Source organism: Pipra filicauda, unplaced genomic scaffold (genome assembly GCF_003945595.2).
Source record: "Pipra filicauda isolate LSUMZ 115617 unplaced genomic scaffold, ASM394559v2 scaffold224_size1409572_pilon, whole genome shotgun sequence".
Lineage (NCBI taxonomy): Eukaryota > Metazoa > Chordata > Aves > Passeriformes > Pipridae > Pipra > Pipra filicauda.
Window position 1 is genome coordinate 168,639 of NW_024104337.1, and position 17,223 is coordinate 185,861.

Sequence of the window (17,223 nt, forward strand, 5' to 3'; positions counted from 1 at the left end):
GCAGTTAATTTTAGAAGGGAACTTTTCCAATACACTGATGCTGCTTTAGGTCACTTGGAGGTCTGTAGCCTCGTGAAGTGTATTTCTAGGCCAAAGCTAAGAAAAATTTTACACACAAATTGCCTGATAATAAAACATATTATATTTACCTGCAGATTTTTGGGTTCAAAGGAAATTCTGACCACAGTGTCAGAATTTGAATACATTTGTTTCTGCACTGTAATTAAAAAAAACCAATAAAACTTAACAGATATTTCTTAAATCTTGTACAAAAAGGGGTTAGGTTTTTGGGGAGGTTGTGGGCTGTTGAGAAAAAGACACCTTTGCCTTTCAGAAGTGGCAAGGTATTTTAATCTTTAACTCCCTCTATGGTCCCAAACTTGTCCCATGCCTGAGGCCTGCATGCTCCCTCTTCACCATCCCCACAAGCTGGGCTGCTCCTGTGACTTTTTGGGCCCTCAAGGAGCTGGACAAAGAGTGGAAGAGGAGCTAAAACTAATGTGAGGTGACAGACAGAGACAACCGAACCAAACCAGCACTCAGATCCAATCCACCACACAGGCCCTCCCTCACTCCAGCTGGTATGGGAAAACACGGCTTGTTATGGAACACTTGGTTAAGGAGAACCTGCCATGACCACACCAACAGTCATGCAAAACGAGGGCTTCATATGAATATACCCGTCTATCCATCCAAAACAGAAAATTACTTTCCCACTTCCCTGTTTGATTTAAATAGGCCAACATTAAATGCATGATCTTGAAAGAAAATGACAACTTAGTCTGTGCTCCTAAAATGAACATAGGTCCTCTGTGGAGTGTAAATATATGCACAAACACCACTTAGAAGAAAATATTTTCAAATGTCAAGTTTTACAGGGGCAAAGTAATTTGATTTACAAAATAATCAACGTACCTGCCCTTTTCAAAATGTAAATAAAGTTTTCTCTTCAAATAAAAGCTTTGAAATACAGTTGGCAGGGAACCAAGGGCTTTTTGTTAGTTAAAGGAAACTGATAAAGACACAAAATAGTTTTTATAATTGTAAAACAGTGGTACGACATCTTTTAACTACCACTTGAGTAAATTTTAAAAAACATCAAGTATACAAAAAAAAAATCTCTATTCACTTCTAAAGTGTATGGTTTTGTAGAAGACTTTTGAAATTGAAGCCTAAGTAATCAGCACAGAATGGTGATGAGGAAAGGGTAACTATCAAGATTTCCTGCAGTCAGTCTCATTCCTCTGTTGTATTTGATAAATAAATGCATCCAAGCAAAACCACAGGTGATAAAAGCTCCATGCACTAAAGTACAGGCACAACAGAAGGACACTTCATTGCTTTTACTAGTTCTTAGTGCTACCTTCACTATCAATATGTGAAGAAAAGGAAAGACCTTTTTTGATCATGTTATCAAGGATCACTTTATCAATATACTACCATGTCAAAAACAATTCCTCACTATAACACTATAGAAAAAAATCACTACAAACTAATTTGTATCAAAACTTTGAGTCTAATGGAGACTCACTAGGCAAAACCAAGTATTTCCTTGATAGTTCATGGAACCAACCTCTGCCTTCAGCCCTATTATGTTGTTTCCAAGGTTACTCTTGTCCACGTCAACCTTTGTTTGCAAAGCCAGTCCATCACTTCCTCACTTGTCTGTGGGTTGCTGTCTCTCTCCCTTGTTATTCCTAGTTTAAAGCTCTCCTGACCAGCTTGGTCAGCCTGTTGGCAAAGATGCTTTTGCCTGACTTGGTCAGGTAGATTCAGTCTTTTCTGAGCAGTTCTTGCCCCTCATAGAGGGTCTCCATGGTTGTAAAAGCCAAATGCCTGTTGTCAAGATCAGCTGTGCAACCAGTTGTTGACCTCCAGGATTCCCTTCCTTCTTTTCAAGCCCTACACCCTCACTGGGAAGATCAAGGAGAAAAACCTGGCTCCTGTGCCCTTGTTCCACAACACCATGGACCCAAATCTCTCTCCTAAAAGAGAAAGTACATGAGAAAGCACATACAGAAACGTAGAAATTACCTTATGTAATTTCCATACCTCACCAAAGACATTGCAAGACTCTTAGAAGTATTAGTCACCTTTGTTAAGTCTTTTTTATACATCGTTTTAAGGGATAGGCCTTGCCCATTAACTCTCAGCAACTCCAATTCTCACTCAAGTCAATCAGCAGGAAGAAACAGAAAGTTAAATGCTAAATTTTGACATTAAAATTATCTGGCAGGAAGAACTACCTCTTCAGAAAGCCACAGTACTACCCCAGGGCTTTGTTCACCTGATGTCCAACTATGGGCCCAAATCTGGCTGACCTTTCTTTCAGCAGGCCACTGTAAGTCTTCCAGGTATAAACCAACTAGTAGACAGTTGACCATGGTACATAGATAAAATTACTTACTAGAACACAGAGAAACATCCTAGAGACAAAGAATAAACACCAAAATGTATACAATACTTATCTGAATATTTTTAAGAAAGCAATTTCAGAGCACCTATTACCATCAATTTAAAATTTTGCCTGAGACACTTGAAGAGAAGCACAATGAGGATCCCTTTCTCACTTTTCCAGTTACCTTAACAACCACAAAATGCAAAATCTAAAGAGAAGACTAACTGATTTCAGAAATATTCTAGCTGTCAGTCATTTTCAAGAAACTGTCTAAACTGAACCAGAAAGAGTGTCATAAAATATACAATAAATAACACAAAACAATACACCTAATTAACACTAAAGCAATACAATGCAAGTTAGGAGATGTCAAAAAATCTAACCAAAAATAATCTACTCCAACAACAAGGAAAAAATTCCCCAGCAAGGTCTCCAACACAAATGGAAACTGCTCCCATTTGCTGCTTGCTTTGACTTTTGTATCCATTATCAGGAATGGAGGAGTAGACCCTTATTAGCATCATAATTTCCCTTTTGCAACATTCATATGCGCTAAACAAGATCATGGCTCTTTATGATTATTTTCAGATATCAGGCAATTTGAAAATCATTAGCAAGTCAATTCTTCTTCAGACATCATACACACTCCAAGTCTTCAGCAAGTACCCAGTCAGTACCCACACAGATCACTCACAGTGCAAGAACACTGATAAAACAGGAAAACTAATATTACATAAAAAAATCTGTATTTTCTTCTTTGACAGTTTCTTCAGAAGCGAACAATATGACACTGCTAATGGTGAGAATTGCATTAAAGCCTGCTCGGTTTTTCACAAAGGTGAATACCTTCAAAGCAAAATTTGTCAATCACCTCTGCATATACGGCATTATGTCAATGGTTTGTGTAAAACCAGATACTTCCTCCCATGATTTTGCTCCTTATTCCATTAGTTTGTTTTCTGCATTGGATTTGCATGGCCAGGTTTTGGTAACAGGGGGGTTACAGGGGTGGTTTCTTTGAGAAGTTGTTAGAACCTTCCCTTATGTCCGATGGAACCAATGTCCAATGGACTAAATAGGTCCAAGGTATCTGCCTCTCATCAAGGCCAAGCCCATCAGCTATACTGACAGTGCCACTGGGATAATGTAGTCAATAAGGGAGGCAAAACAAACCTGCAGCAGTAGGGAGACATTAAATATGTCAGAAAAACAACTCTGCAGACACCAAGAAAAAGGAGGTGCTCCAGGCGCCAGAGCAGAGATTCCCTTGCAGCCCGTGGTGAAGGCCATGGTGAGGGAGCTGTGCCCCTGCAGCCCATGGAGAACCTCATGCCAGAGCAGATGGATGCCTGAAGGAGGCTGTGACCCCATGGGAAGCTCATGCTGGAGCAAGCTCTTGGCAGGACCTATGGCCCACAGAGAGATGAGCTCAGGCTGGAGCAGTTTTGCTGGCAGGACTTGTGGCCTCTTGGGGGTCCCATGCTGAAGGAGACTGTTCCTGAAGGACTGCACCCTGTGGAAATTGCCCCATGCTTGGAGCAGTTTGTGAAGAACTGCAGTCCGTGGGAAGGACTCAGGTTAGAGAAATTTGTGCAGGACTGTCTCCAATGGGAGAGACCCCATGCTGGAGCATGGCAAGAGTGTGAGGAGTCCTTCCCTGAGGAGGAAGATGCTGAGAGACATGGCATGATGAACTAACTACAACCCCCATTCCCTGTCCCTGTGCAGGAGTGAAGGGAGTGAAGTTAAGCACAGTAAGAAGGGAGGGGTGGAGGGAAAATATTTTAAGATTTAATTTTTATTTCTCATTGTCCTACTTTGAATTGACTGGTAATCATTTAAATTAGCTTTTTTCAAGTCAAATCTGTTTTGCCCATGAGAGTAACCAGTGAGTGATCTCTCCCTGTCCTTATCTTGACCCAAGAGCCTTTTGTTATATTTTCTCTCCCCTGTCCAGTTGAGGAGGGGAGTGATAGAGCAGCTTTGGTGGGCACTGGGAATCCAGCCAGGGACAACCCACGGCATTTTCTGAAAACAAACAAGAGAACAATGCTTCCCTCCACACTTTAACCCAACACAGAGGCACTCTCACAAAATCTACTGTGCAGAGTTACAATTGCACCAATATGATTAAAAGAAAAATGTACCATTGTAACACATGTATGAAGTTGCATGCTGAACTACAACCTATGTATTCAACAGGTGAACTTTCCCATCTCAGAAGGGAATAAGAAAGTCTCAGAGGAAAAATATTTTGGAAAAAAACACAACAAACCCAATTGTTTACCCAAACAAGACCAGAGAGATGACATTTTAATTGTTTATTTTCAGGCAATTGTTCAGTCTATGTTTAAAATGTCTAAATTAGCATTCAAATAGTACTGACCACTGTGAGGGGAAAAACAACAAGAACAACAACAAATCCCGAAGAGCTGCCAATGTTAATAAGTGGCAGAGGCCAATTTCACTAGTTGCCCCACAATTGGTACATGAAAGTCTTCTAAAGCAAGAAGTAAGCTACAAGAAAACAGAGGATGCCTTGTTTCAACCAGCAGCAATAATATCAGAATATTTATGCAGTTGTGAGGTACCTGGACTTTATTGAGCACCTATTTTAAACTTGATCAGAGCATCTGATCACACTGGGACTTCTGGACATTTTAAGGCCTGTCACTGAGCCTGACCTCATCGAGTTCTGGCTACCCAGGCACCAACTGGTTTGCTGTACCAGTTCCACTAATACCTTCAGATTTTGGTGCCCTCCTCTGGAGCACACTTACACTCTAATGCAGCCCAGAGTGTAACATGCAGATGTGGGTATGCAATATTGTGTATGTACATACATGTGTGTGTGTGTGTGTGTGTATATATATATGAAATACCTGCATATATATGTGTGTGTGTGTATATATATATATATATATGTGGGTATTTCATACACGCAATCTGTTTAATATTTTTCCAAACTTGCATGAAGCAATGTGGCTAGTTTCTAACAGGTCTTGGTGATTTCATATGGAAGGAGTACAGCTAAAATATTACATTTTTTTCCTATATATCAATAATTTAACACATTCCTAACTTTCAGAAACAGTCATCTTGAGTTAATGATTGCTGCTTACCACACTAAGCCAGTGGTAAGACATACCCTGAGTGCCCAAAGAAATTACTCATTCAGATCACACACTCAGTGCTTCTTCAGTCCCAGGTGACATCTGATTCATCAGATACATTATTACAACACACATTATTACTCACCTGGAAATAGGGGAGGTTTTCCTGTAAAGCTAATTGCTTCCACTTATGTACACCATAAAGAAAAGACTGCGATCAGAAAACATTTATCCAAAGTGTTTTCAGATGGTCAATATGATAAGATACGTGCTCCATAATATAGATGGTTCATAAGGCTGTTCTCATACCTTTTGAAAAGAATGAAGAGCTAATCTAATTACTGAATAAGAAAGATGCCATGTGCACTATACACAGTCCTGAAGTTCTTCAGGAGCACTTCTTGTTTTGTTGAAGGGACAGTATTGCTTTAAACAGTTGTAGCTTCCATTTTCCAAATGTATAAAGTCAAACAAAGAAATTAAACCTGAGAAAGACCAAGAAATATAAATTCCCAACAGATTGTAAAAATAAATGTCCATCTTCTCTAATACCAACGTAAATAAGTATCACAAGTGATGACAATGAAAGACTCAGGTGCATGTATGGACAGGAGAAATGGTTAAGACCAGAAATACAGCCTGTGAGCAGCCAGCTTATCACTCAGTGAGCCAAAAAGCAAACAGAAACTGACATTTAAAAAGATGATTCAGTTTACCAGAGCTTGATTCATTAATGTGGTTCTGGTAAAAACCCTGCACAGCTTCAGGAAAAGTATCATGTTGAAATTCAAGTGCTATGTGTTAAAAAAAAAAAAAGGATTTAAATAAATGCTACCTTGCACTACCTAAAGACATCATCTGTGCAAGTCCCAGGCTCTGGGTGGGAGCATGAAACTACTAGCAAACATTTCTATTCACTGCCCGAGGTCTGTCTCAAACTCTAGGCAGGAACAACTGTTCTTCTCTTCTTCGACTTCCACCTTTTCCTCTAGTGCCTAATTTTTAGATCTTTCCTCTTTTATAGCTATTTAATTAGAGGGGAAAAAAACCAAAACAGTAAACAAACAACAAACCAACCAAACAAAACCCCAACCATTAGCTCAGCCAGTCAGCATTGCCTTTTTTCTGTGACCACTCAACACTAACTCTGTACTTTACAGTGTACAGGCTGGTATCAGTCAAGACTTTGTAAATCTGTGACCATTGTCTATCTCCCTATAAAGGTTTCAAGCAAATAAGGGCCATCATCCAACTAAAAAATGCATGTCATGCCTCTTCTGTCTTTTATGTGGATTTGTCTTGAAAGGAAAAAGGCCTTCATGCTTTTTGTCGATTATCCCAAAGTGCAATACTTTATTGTAGTATAAAAGACTGTCAAAGGTAGGGGATAGTCTGTACTCAACAGAAACCTCTGTGTTAACACAGAAGGAGTGATAATGCATTGGTAAAGTGAGAGACATTCTTAATACACACCATTTCAAATGCTTGGCTGTTTTTCTCTTTTTTATTAAAAGCAGATGACATTAACAGTTTTAACTGTAATTGTTCTCCATGGATAGAATGTGTGTGGGAACAGCCTGCTTGGATTTACCAAAGGCAAATGTTATCTGACCAACCTGACTGCCTCCTGTGATGAAATGATTGGTTCTGTGGAGGAGGGGAAAAGCATAACATCATATCCCTGACTTTAGTGTGGCCTGTGACACAGCCTCCCACAGTCTGCCACTCTGCTCTTATATTCAAACAGAGAAGATAAGGTTTGGGTAGGTGGAATACAAGCGGTGGATAACTGGTTGCATCACCACGCTCAAAAGACTGTGATCAACAGCACAGCACCCTACCAGCAGTCAGTCAGCATCCACATCCCTCAGGGATCAACTCTAAGGCCAATATTGTTTAGTGTCTTTATTAAAGACCCAGGTAATAACAAACTGGTGGACTGGTCAGTACACTGAAAGGAAGAGCTGCTATTCAGAGGAACCTCGACAGGCTACAGAAATAAACAGACAAGAATCTCATTAAGTGCAATAAAGACACATGCAAAACTTTGCATCTGAAATGGGTTAACTCCATTCACTAGGATCAGCAAAGGCCAACTGGCCTGAAAGTAGCTTTGCAGAAAAGATTGCCCATAGAAAGAGCAAGAAATAAATTAAAAAACAATTGCCATGACTGAATAAATGAAGTAAATTTTTCAGTTGACAAGTTATGATACTATTCACATGACAGTGGCAATGCTGATTACTGCAGAGCCCAGGTAAATAACATAAGATCAACTACCAGCTATAATGCATTTCTCAGTGATAAACAAATAACATTCTTGGATTCAGCTAAAACAACATCATAAAAATTCAAGAAACTAATGACTATATAAGCCCAATAGATATTTATGCCACTGTTATACAAGCACCGTGGAAGTAGTTCATTACAAAAATTTAGTTTTGCACATCTTTCATATACTCTGACATAATGATATCATTAATATAGGAACCATACTGAAATTAAGTTCTCCATAATCCACAGTGAACAAATCATACAGTCTAATAATCTCATGTTACCTTCCCACCGCAATAATTACTTATATACATGTACAGTCATCCCTATCTTCCAAGTATTTGCAGAAAATAAAGTAGCTTTGTAATAGAGAAATCAGTTAAAAGATGTAGAACTTCATGAAAGTTCAAAAATTCATCTTTAGCAGCATATAAAGGTCTCCAGCTCAAAGTCCTACTGTAAATTATACTAAGTGTGATTTAAAGGAAAGGTTGATCACTTAAGTAGAATCATCTTCAACAGAAAAGCTCCTTTTCAAGGATAGACACATGACCTTTCCCAAGTAACATTCCTCAAAAAAAAATTCATAGAAAAAAAAAATCCTCGAAGACACATAGCTCAAGATAAACTTCTCCTTGTATTATCAACACCCAGTCAACTCCCAAGTCACAATGGTCTTTTTGTTTGCCACTCAACCTTCCCCTCCTGAAGGAAGATACACATGCAAAACATACCAATTACATGTGGAAACCTTTTTATTTATAGGTAGATATACACATAAATACAAATATGCATACAAATATCACACAAATATTAAAATACATATACTAATATTAAAACTAGGACCTCCAGAGCCCTGAACTAAAGGACCATGACTGTGAGAATAATAAACTCCCAGACAACCCTGAACCTGTGGGGGACTTGCTGCTTCAGCTGGATCCTGTTAAGTCTATGGTGCCTGATGGGATTCATTCCAGGATAAAGGAGCTGGCTGATGTCATCATGAGACCTCTCTCAATGATTTTTCAACCATCTTGGGAATCTAGAAAGGTCCTAGTTGACTGGAAGCTGGCAAATGAAGCAGGCACTCATTTCTTATCTCTAATGACCAGTGACAGGACCTGAGGGAATGGTACGAAGCTGTGTCAGGGGAGGGTTAGGTTAGATACTAGGAAAAGGTTCTTCATCCAGAGGGTGGTTGGGCACTGGAACAGGCTCTGCAGGGAAGTGGACACAGCACCAAGCCTGATAGAGTTCAAGGAGTGTTTGGATGATACTCTCAGGCACGTGGTTTGATATTCTTGGGGTTGTCCTATGCAGGGCCAGGAGCTGGACTCAGTGGTTCCCTTCCAATTCAGGATATTCTATGATTCTATGAAATATATCAGGGTCCTTAACTATGGTGCAGTATGGAAAGGATGAAGTAGAAGGGCAAAAACTGGTTTTATCTCCTGTCCACAAGGCCAGGCTGCAGGGAGACTATAACTCTTCAAACTACACTGTTGTTGGTTTTCACAAGGTTTTGCTCACACATTGCCAACAGCAAATCCCATTACATTAATGTGCAAAATCTATGCTAATGCACTACTTGGCTGGCAATTTTAAGTGCACAGACGTCACACAGTTAAAGACTGCATCTCCCTCAGCAACTGTTACTTAGTAACCCTCTGCACACAAATAGAATTTTACATCACTGCATATGTGTTGTGAAGGCTAAAATCCATGCCTCAATTCTATAGGCAAGCAGGAATTAAAGGAGTCATGCGGGCAATTGTAAAACAAACTTGCACTATGTTCAATTTTTTCTCTAGGCAGAGAATTGAACTGGAGAGAGAAAACCTGTGCATAAACAAGGAGCTATTTCCACTTCTATTCTTTTGCTGGTAATTTCATCATAAAAAAGAAGTAGCTGTAACTTCAGAGAAGTTAGACCTCAGACAGATTTTTTGGTATTACTCATACGCTGTACAGTGCAGACTTCAGAGATAAGCAAAACAGACCTTGCAAAGCTCTTCACCTTCTCCCTTAGAGGTAGTAAAATCCATTGACTACATAACTTCTGTGTAGAATTGGTACTGCCAGAGCCACAGTCAAAACAATACTAAAAAAAGCTGTGTGAAACAGATCCAGGACTGAAGAAAACAGGTGGAGCATGATGGATTAAAAAAAATAATAAATCTTAAAATAAATGCAGATTAGAATCCATCAGCTCTAAATACAAAAACTTAAATAGCTGTATTGTATTAACATATATTTGATCCTTCCCATGTACAGGCTATTTGGGAATTGACTGACAGCCTAACTCAAGCAGCTTGAATAACTACCGGCATGGGACTCCATAATCACTTTAGACCAAGACACTGCCTTTTTAGCACAGAACAAAATAGGTGGCCTGCTGGAAATACCTAGACATCTTTTTAATTCAATTCCCTACATTGCCAATAATATCTTATCATTACTCTGCTTTGTCCCATCCTTTGCCTCTAGCAGCCCACAGTTTTATTTTCTAAAATTATTTATTGTAATAAAAGTGGATTATCTTGACACAAAAGCAACTGATTGAGTTACATATATTGCATTTCACCAACAAATATATTTATATGAAGGTGTTACACATAAACTATATTTGCAGTTATTAAACTAAGTGAATAAGCACATTGATAAGCAAACGCACTGCATTTGCAATTCTATTAGCAAGTTTACAACCCCTACAGTCTAGCACATCTCCTTTAGTGCAGCATTCAAATAACCATTTCCTATTTCTTCCTAACTGTGAAACATAGTTATCCTAAAGCAGGATTTTGAAAACTCTGGCAAACCAAAACACTCTTCCCTTCAAAATTCCTCCCCTCAAATTTTGTCCTGTAATAGGTAACTCAACAGATATGAAAGTTCTCCTTGCAAAATCATAGAGAATCAATGCTTCAAAATGTGAGTTCCTACTCAAAGCTTTTTTTGCTGTCACAACCATACCTTGATATTAACAACACTGTAACAAGCAGGATGTCCCAACTCAGACCAGAAATCTTTAGTCCAGTTAAGCACCAGGCATTCTTTTCTCTTAAGGAAACAATGTTAAGATAGGAACCATTTCAAGGTTTGAAACTAACCACATTAAATCATGACCAAAAGAAGTCCAGATGCTCATAGTTGTTGCTGAAGTCCTCCTTTTCGTAAAGACACAAGACCCAATTTGGCAGCACAGCAGCAGAATTGAGAACTGAGCAGGAGACTTGGCCAAGTCTTACTCAGTGATTGGGACAATTAACTGGCCGTCTGGCTCTCTGCAGGAAGAAAGCAGTTCTGCCCCTGCTTCACCAGCCCATGGTTTGCAGCCTAATTGGTTAAAGCAAGCCCACCAGAGCAAAAACCAGAACAACTTGTCATCTGCTTAGACCAGAGCTCAGAGGCTGGGATCAAACCAAGGGCCCCTGCTCCTATGCTGTAAAAATAACTTGCACTATGTTCAATAGTGCAATAGTGCACCACGTTCTGTAGTTCAATATGAGCCATCTCCCTTGTGGGCTACATGTAAGACATGTTCAGAGGGACTCCTGTTCCTTATATACAGCATCAGGAGATAGAATTGGGAGTGATACAAGACAGGCAATTTAGTTCATACAAAGTCTATGTGTCAAGCCCTATAAGCTTCAAAAATGCCACAAACCTTTTATTCTCCCAGAATCAGGTGACTCAACAGCTGCAATACAGTGTTATTACAGTATTAACTGCATTATGCTCTGGCATTATAAACTCTGCAAAATCCCAGAGTAGAATCTGACACTTGAAAGATCTCAGCATCTGTTGTCAAAGGCAGACATGGGACCTGCTCCACTGGTTGTTTGTGTACTTGGAGTTAAAGGTCACTAGCCAGGACACCCATACAGTCTGTTGAGAGGCTGTTGGAACCCAGAGCTCCCCATTCCACCTGAATACATCCACAGATAGGGATCTTTCGGCCTCCTCCCCCCGCCCCAAACTGTATAAAAATTTCATTTTTAGATGGTTTTATCAATCCTTGTAAAACCTATATAGCATAGCATAATATAATAACAAGAATAAAATAATAAACAATAGAAAAGATGCCAGTAGAAAGGAAGAGGGAGAAACAGAAGTATACTGAAAAAATTTCAGAATGGAATTAAGTCCCCTCTCACCCTGAGAGGATTGCAGGAAAGTAGAACACAAGACACAGGTCAAAACAAGATGAAAAGGTATCAGAATTCTTTTTTTTTTCTTAAATATTGAATTGTAGAATCAAAATATCAACATTAACTGGTCAAGTAAATGAATTCAGAATTCTAAGTTTGAATGTTCAAATCCGCATTGTCAGAACATGCTTCATTTAAGCCAATCTGAATGTAGTGGATTACAGTGGTTCAGATCCATCTCAAATAACATAAATATAACATATATATAACATAAATTTTCTCCAAACACAGATTTGATTCTGAAAGAAACTGAAGATTAGCACCACACCATAGGAAAGAACCTCTTTCTATCAGCAAGTATAGTGCAGCACATGACACTTTCATGTATTTCTTTCAGCAGAAAAAAAGTAAGTTTTAGTCTTCATTATATACAGTCTTGACCTAGAATCTCATCTCATGTGACTGAGCTCCAGAAGTAACATCACTTGTCCCAAACAGACTCAGTTTTCTGTGTAGCAGCATACCAAAGACAAAACAGTTGTTACTTTAGGCAGTGAGTCTCACCTACTGTGAACTCTGAAGCCTCTCCTAGAACACAAAGATATATTTAACTATACTCGTAGTATATATTTTTAAAATATATTAAAGATATTTAAAATCAAAAAATATTAGGTATTGAAATATCTTCAATATATTTTATGATGCATAAACATTTCTCACTGAGAGGCACTGACTTGAGATTCTGAGTCTTACATTCAGCAATCTTTCACCTGCCAAGTCGCAAAAAAACAGGATTGTCTGGAATTTCAGACATGAGTTTAAAAAAAAAAGTACTGATTATTCAGGCTTTATCACTGTGCACCATAAGGAAAGTTTTATCTGCAGTAGAAAGTTCTGCTTCAGCGTTAAGAAAACACTTAACTTGTAGTTCATAGGGAACACCAGAATGGATAGTCAGACTCCCCAGGGTGGAGGCTACTGATCTTGCCTTTTGAAACTGATATAGAGTACTTTTGCAGCCATCCAGGGATATAAGCAGAGTATGAATACTTGAATATACCCTTGTGTTTATATATAAACATTTTTAAATATACACTTGTACTTTTTTCTGTATGGACATGTACATACTTATATATATGAGTGCACAAAAGGAACAGAAGTGAGATTTAAAGTTTTTTGCACACAGTTCCACTTCATGTTGACAAATTTTAGCCACATTTCCCCAAAAGAACTACACAGCAATTCTTACATTTTCTGCATAAAACAAATTTTTCAACAGGTACAAGGTACAAATGCAAAAATCCAACACAGCTTTATGACAAAGGAGTACATAAGTGGCGATGACAGTAGGTCGTAAAAATAACAGAGAACAGTTTTGATTTTCAGCTTTCAAATATTGACAATGGCACTACTGGATAGCCTTGTAAAGCAATGTACTGTGGTATGCTGGGACAGTTGCAGAAAGTCATATGCCAACATGAAGAGAGAGACCTGGCTTGAAAATAGTTTTTCTAGTGGATATGTGTTGTCAGAGAAGTGCAAATTTTCTGTTTTCTTCCACGGTGTTCACACCTTCCTGATCAGACTGCCTGTTAGCTGGCCATCTCTTCACTGTTTCTGAGCATGCAACAACACTGTTAGTAACTAAGTACTATTTCTAATGCCTCAGAAAAATCAAAGCAATGTATTTTGACTGCATCAGAGGTGCTGGCAGAAAGTAGTATGCAGAAAGAAACTGGGCATAAGAAGTAGAGGGAAGATAAAGTAGAAGGAGCTAGGAGTACAAGCCAGTTATGACCACAAAACCAAAACAAAACCCCCCACATCACTCAGACTTCAACATCACTGTCTTGAATTGTTTTGAATCAAAACACCTCCAGCATACTGGGATTTCCATAACTCATCTGAAAACCTCAGCACCACCAAACAGTGAATCCATTCCTGAAGCTTTACACAGAACAGGAACAACTGAGGACCCCAAAATGGTGACCACTGTTTTGATAATAAGTGTCTGGTTTGAAGATAGATCTTAGGGGTGGTAGCCTTGTTAAGATTTCTGGCTCTTGGGTCTTTTCGATGGTTTTTGAGCTGCCTAGCAATCATGAGCAAGCTGAGTGCCCTCATGCCTCCCTAAATCAGCTTTCAGTTCTAGCTAAGTTTAGCCTCATCAGCCTGAACATCACTCTGTGGCACTGTCACAAAAATGCAAGATTTCCATTATTGCCTCTTCCTGATTACAACTGATGCTCAGAAGTCCCCCTAATTATCCAGGGTAACTGTTATGTACTGTGTGGCTTTTGGCATTATGCAAATTTTGATATTTTTATGGCCACATTCACTGGTTGCTGCACTGAAAGATCAGATTGTTTTTAAGAGTGAATCTTATCTCAGTAATCAAGAATAAAGTTATATTATTCTGCTTAAAAGTTTTTCAGTTTCCTTTTAAAAAAAACCCTTGTTTTCTCCAGCAAATGCTATCAAAGCATTTCCATCAGCTCAAAGCAAAGCGCCTGAAAAAGTTAAATAAAAAGGAAAAATGTTCTGTGACATTTCAGCTCAAAGAGAAAAAATAAACTGTAGCCACAGACAAACTAAATTTACTCAGTGTACAAATGGTTGCAGTTATTCAAGAAATTCAGCTTCTGAAGTGCAAAAAGAAGCTACTGTCAGTGATACTTTCTATGGGAAAGTCCTGTGTATTTGTCCTTATGATGTCCATTACACACTTGCTGAATTTACAAACAAGAGCAGGATTCAACTCAGCTTAACAATGTGGAACTCCTCTTTTCTCATGGCAGAATATTTAGCATCAGATATAAGCAGAGACAGTGTTTTGACTTTGTACTGAGGCACAGTGTAAAACCATGTCTTACAACTAGTTACACTATGCTAGCTGCACAGTAGTTACACTATACACAGAAGTGCAACAGTGTGAAGCTGAGAATTAAAATAAAGCATGGCTCCAGCACTTTCCTCACAGCTGCTGCCCAAGAGCACCAAAGACAACAGAATTAGCATTAGGAGAAAAAGATGAGAACAAACTTTAAAATGCACCTTTAACAGGGTTTAATACTTGTGCTAGAGGGCAGGTTTGTCTTACACTGGAGATTCCATTGTGGTTTGGCACTGGGTATCCACAGGTAAAGCTTGGCAATTTCTGTAATAGGGAGAATACATTTCATTGCAAGTGAGTTTACATCCATAACTGCATTCTAAGGTAATACATTGTTGCAGAAGTGTTTTTAAGCTCTTCTCAAATATAACTAAGGCCCAAGCAACAAACAAGAATTTTCATCTCACCCAATTTCAGAGCAGGTGATACAACAAGTCCTGGTCGATGGCAAGTTAAATATGAGTCAGCAGTGCCCTGGCAGCCAGGAGGACCAACCGTGTCCTGGGGGGCATCAGGCAAAGCATCGTCAGCCAGTCAAGGGAGGGGATTGTCCCTCTCTGCTCTGCACTGGGGCAGCCTCACCTTGAATATTGTGTGCAGTTTTGGGTGCCACAATGTAAGAAAGACATTAAGCTCTTAGCGTCCAAAGGAGAGCAATGAAGATGGTGAAGGGCTTTGAGGGGAAGCTGTATGAGGAGCGGTTGAGGTCACTTAGTCTGTTCAGCCTGGAGAAGACTGAGGGGAGACCTAATTGCAGTCTACAATTTCCTCATGAGAGGAATAGGAGGAGCAAGCACTGATCTCTTCTCTCGGGTGACCAGTGACAGGACCCGAGGGAATGGCCTGACATTGTGTCAGGGGAGGTTTAGGTTGGATATTAGAAAAAGTTCCTCACTCAGAGGGTGGTTGGACACTGGAACAGGCTCTGCAGGGAAGTGGTCACAGCACCAAGCCTGACAGAGTTCAAGAAGCATTTGGATGATACTCTCAGGCACTTGGTGTGACTTGGGGATGGTCTTGTGCAGGGCTAAAGGTTGGACTAGATGCTCCTTGTGGGTCCCTTCCCACTCAGCATAATCTGTCATTCTGTGAACATATTGATCTGTGACCACCATAACAGTAAAAGCACAAACGGTTATGTGAGGAAGGAAGGTACTGCTCCCTTTCAGGATCTCCATGTCACTTACTGCTTCCTCAAGATTAAAAATATGAACAACTTTGCCTTCATTTCTCTGTGTGAAGATGCTAATAAACTGAACAACATGTTCTCTGGCTGAAGTATGGGCTGACTCATTAGAAAAGTCATCTCAGCAAATAGAACAGTTCACAGAGAGTTCACAAAGAATTCCCAGTGCATTACGCTCCTGTTCTTCCAGGAGTATAATTGCTAATTTAAGTGGTACTGGCATTAAACTCATTTGAAAGGACATTTATCTAGTTCTGTATCAAAACTAACAAGGAGGGAACTATAGGAAACAACCTCAACAACAACATGGCACCTGAAGCACAGGACCTTAAAAAGCACAGAGTGCACTTCCCTCTTCTAGTCAGTTCTGTAGGCTGAGGGTGGGAAAACAAAGCCTAAGACCCTACCTCTTCCCCAGCCAAAACCACAGTGACTGCACCTCTTCCTTTTACACCCATGCAAGCTCAAACAGCTCAAGACCTAAATCAAGAAACACTAGTACTTAGCCGTTGTGTGCTGAACAGGAAAACATGCTCTCAACTTATTTTATGAAACCATTGCCTACACATTTACTCGAAACACTGAAACACTTGCTGAAATCAAAATCTGAGCTTGTCATATTTTAGACATTAGAAAGATCAAATATTATGACTATAACTGACCATACTAAATTCAGCGCCCGAAGAATTTAATGAACAGTCAAGTATTGAAACATATCCCTTGGATTTAGACACATGAATCGTTCCCTTTAACTTTGTAGTAGAGCTATTTGCCTAGTGAACCATTAACACAGACTTCCAATACCAAACTGAAAGATGGTCCTAGGGTTAATTTTTGAGGACAGGTGTCATAGCTGCTTCATGCTTGGCATTCTCAGAGGTTTCAAACCATACAGTCATTTCTGTATCGTTATGATATCATCTCACTAGCTGAAGCACGTTAGCATCTGAAGGCTCCACTCAAGGTCTCCAAGCACTACTCTTAATACAGAATGACACTGCATCAGTCCCAACAAACATTCCAGAGAAAGAAATTAAACAGAGAGACAGAGAGAGCACATGAGGACTTGCTCAAGGCCAAAGCTAGGTCGATGGTAGAAACTGAAAAAAACAGACATCTATCAGATTCAACTGGTAATGCTTAACCTGACTGCCTAGAATTTCCCTTCACACTCTTGAAGAGGATTTGCCTCTTCCAAAAGCAGCAAT

The 17,223-nt window shown here is 39.4% G+C and overlaps 1 protein-coding gene across 2 annotated transcripts in view; it reads right to left on the bottom strand.

Annotated features, from left to right (window-relative positions):
- The window catches only part of LOC114000755 (myelin basic protein), a 114,600-nt gene that overhangs the window by 64,809 nt on the left and 32,568 nt on the right, over window positions 1-17,223 (bottom strand). The gene's annotated exons all lie outside the window — the stretch shown is intronic.